Genomic DNA, 3,364 nt, shown 5'->3' with positions numbered 1-3,364 from the left:
AGACAAAAATAAAACAAACTCAAGGGACACTCCAGACACAATCTAAATCATTAACTGAGTAGAATCTTTGAAACTTCACCAAGTAGAAGATTTAATTCAAGTTAAAATTCAAATTAAACAACTCTACACAGAATTACACCCAGACAAATTAAGAAATTACAATAGAGGAACAGCTCCGCAGGGCTCGGTTTATCTGTAAGTCAATTCTCAGAAACTTTTAGACTAACCCATAAAATAGAATTAGCCAAAACACTCGGATTGGTACTATAATTACAACAAATATTACTAGTACGCTTCCCCATCCTAACTAAAGAACCAGGGAACAGCTTGGTGGTGGTCTCGTTTGAACCTCCCAACTGACCTTCCTTCGTTCTCTCCTTCAACCGAGCCCCGGGATTTGTCGGTCATGACACACAAGAGCCTAGTGTAGGTTCCAATCCCAGTTCTCCTCAATCCTCAGGTCATCAATAAAGTTGAGCTGTATGGAGCTTTAATTATCAACAATGGGGAGGAAAAGGAGTTCTCCTCCTTTTCCCAAATTCCCACATTATGGTATATACATTGTTTATACATGTTTATTATGAGACACATATAGAATGAAGATAGGAATTAAGGGTGGGGTTACCACTCCTTACACCTAGCCTCTATCTCATTGGCCTCTAAGCTTGTTCCAAAAGTTCGATATGGTAGGCAATATTGGTGGTTACCAGGCAGGAGAAGGTGAGGTGATGCACAAGTCCCCCAATGGAACTTAAAACTGATTTTGAGAACCCAAGCACCTTTGTATTCCAATTGTATGACAGGAGCCGCTTCCAAGCAGCATGATGGTCTGCCAATGTTTCAGTGTGCGCCTCTGACTCTTTCCACATTTTCTGGACATCTTGTATCTGAAATAGTACTTCCCAGACTCGGAGAATGTTGATTGGGATGTAATGGACACTGATTTTAATGGAACAAGGTGGGTTGTTGTCATGAACGTTCCTGGGGATAGATCCGGTCGCTACCCAGGTGGCGCTGTCTGGTGGAGCTTGGTATTCCGGGTCATCCGATGGTGGGTCAGAGACAGACTGGAGGTGGGGCGGACAGCTCCGAAAGCGGCAAAGTCCTGGCATGAGGGACCCGATGGGACAGATGTTGGCTGTGCATAGTGGCAATCCCGTCACAGGGGAGCATCCCTGACCACTTAGTCTGAAGTGGGAAGTTGAGAAGAAGGCTGCTTCTTCTGTTCCCACCCCAGGTGCTATTATACATATACATGCAGTCAGGGTCATGTGGGGGGAGCCACATCATCTCCGCACACAGCCGGACCTCTCTGGGTGTCTCCATGGGAGATCCCGAAGGTGTGCCGCTCTGTAGGCAGGAATGCATATGGCCAGTGCGGCGATCGGGGGAGTGGCATTAGGTGTGTAATGATACATAGAGAAAAGGGAAGTCGACTGTGGAATAGAAATAGAGACAAAGAAGAAAAAGGGAGAGGAGGAACGAGGAGTGGTAGCGGGGGAGCGGAGTAGGGCAGTGCAGCACAGGGTGCGGCGCCGGGTCAGGCAGGGTGTGCCCTGACATGGAGCTCCAAGGGTGACGGGGTGTTGAAGGGACTCAGCTTCAGTGACTTGGAATGGAGCGCTGCACTCATTATGTTCTCATTGTCCCCAATTTGTCAGGGGAGCTGGCGATGGAGGAACCGAGGCCACCAGCAGAGGGGGCTGGAAGCCCCCCCTCACTACTTAATGAAGGAGGCATTAGTGAGGGTCAATCGTTCATCATGCAATCCATTTGGGTTTTATACCAAGGCACCTTTAGATGCGCCTGTTACTCAGTTCTTGGTTCAGGGTAGATGTCAGGGCACACACCCTGACTAGCCCGGACCCGGACCCGCATGCATGCTCTGCCCCACATGCTCCATGCGCCACATGCTCCGGGCCCGGTTCCCACTTCTCATGTGACTTCCGGGTATCCCTGGAAGTTTTCACCATATTGGGCCACTGTGGGAAAGTGAGAAGTTGTCAGGGGACGACTCCCGGGTCCCCATGACCCTCCCCTATGGCCCACAGCCTCAGGTCTGGCCAGCCCTATCCAGGGCACAATCCTACTGTGGGTCAGAGATGAGAAGGAAGTTAACTTCTCATCTTCCCACAGTGGCCACAATACATCGAAAACTTCCAGAGATATCCGGAAGCACATGAGACCCGAGACCCAAGGTCCGGGCCATCCGGCTGCACTGAGCGTCTGGCATAGGGCGCGCACAGGGAGTGCAACAGCCGGGTGCAGTCGCGGGTGCGGGTGCGAGTGCGGGTGTGGATGCAGGTATGGGCTAGGTCAGGGTGTATGCCCTGACAGAAGTTAACCTTCTTCTCACTTTCTTACCCACAGTAGCATTGTGCCTTGAGATGGGCTGTTACAGGTCAGGCTCTGGGTTATAGAGAGAGGGGTCATGGGGACCCAGGTTTGTCCCCTGACAGCAGAGCAGCAGACAAGTGGGACACAATAGACATCCTGGAGAGGGTTTGGATTCGAGGACTTAAGACTTATATTATAACTGGGGGGAACTATTTACTGGAGGGGTATGCATGTACATATATCAGCAACAATTGGATCTGAAGGTAAACAAAGGTTACCAAGGGGAAGGAGAAGTAAATAGAAAAGAATCCACAGGACAAATAAGGAGTAGGCAAAAAGTCTGAATTACATCTGAGGTTTGTGGAGTGGGAGAATTAAAAGCCAACTGAATGGCAAGGCCTGGACCCGTCTAAGAATAAGCAGAGGACTACAAAGGAAGATGTCCGGAAAGGTCCAGAGCCTGGAAGTTGTAGTCCGGAAGATTGGGGTTGTAGAAAATCAAATGATAAAACAATAAAGATTATCAAGACCGGAGAGGGAGGTACCGGAGGTACCAGAGACCGGAAGTAAGAAGGAGGGTGGATAGGCAAGTTGAGGTTTACCAACAATGAGCAGGTCCATCTCCTTTGAACAAGAGGTCCAAGGAGGTGGAGGTGTGGTAGTGGAGGTCTGCAGGTGATGTGGATGTAGATGGGAGGCAGAGTGGGAGAGAGTCGAAGGAGAGGTAGTCCTAGGGCCATTGGCATTGACTGGAGGCAGCAGAGAGAGATTGGGAGGGCTGGTGGAGGTCATAGGAGTTGTATAGGAATAGGCGGAGGGAGGTGGAAGATCCGAGATATGATAGTTGTCATCATTAGGGTCATGTTTGGAAATCAGTTTTTTCATACTGGGGCAGGATGGGTGGGACATGGAGGTCATGTTCAGTTATTTCTTTCATGGAGGGTGGGTGGTGACTGAGATGTGCAGACATGGCATCTAAGCCTGTTTGTCGGGATGGAAGCCTGAACTGGAGAAACTCGGTGACAGA

This window comes from Cantharellus anzutake (assembly GCF_015039405.1).
Source record: "Cantharellus anzutake strain C23 chromosome Unknown EI90scaffold_3, whole genome shotgun sequence".
Taxonomy (NCBI): Eukaryota; Fungi; Basidiomycota; class Agaricomycetes; order Cantharellales; family Hydnaceae; genus Cantharellus; species Cantharellus anzutake.
The sequence above is the reverse complement of the archived record's forward strand: the minus strand, read 5'-3'. Positions refer to the sequence as shown.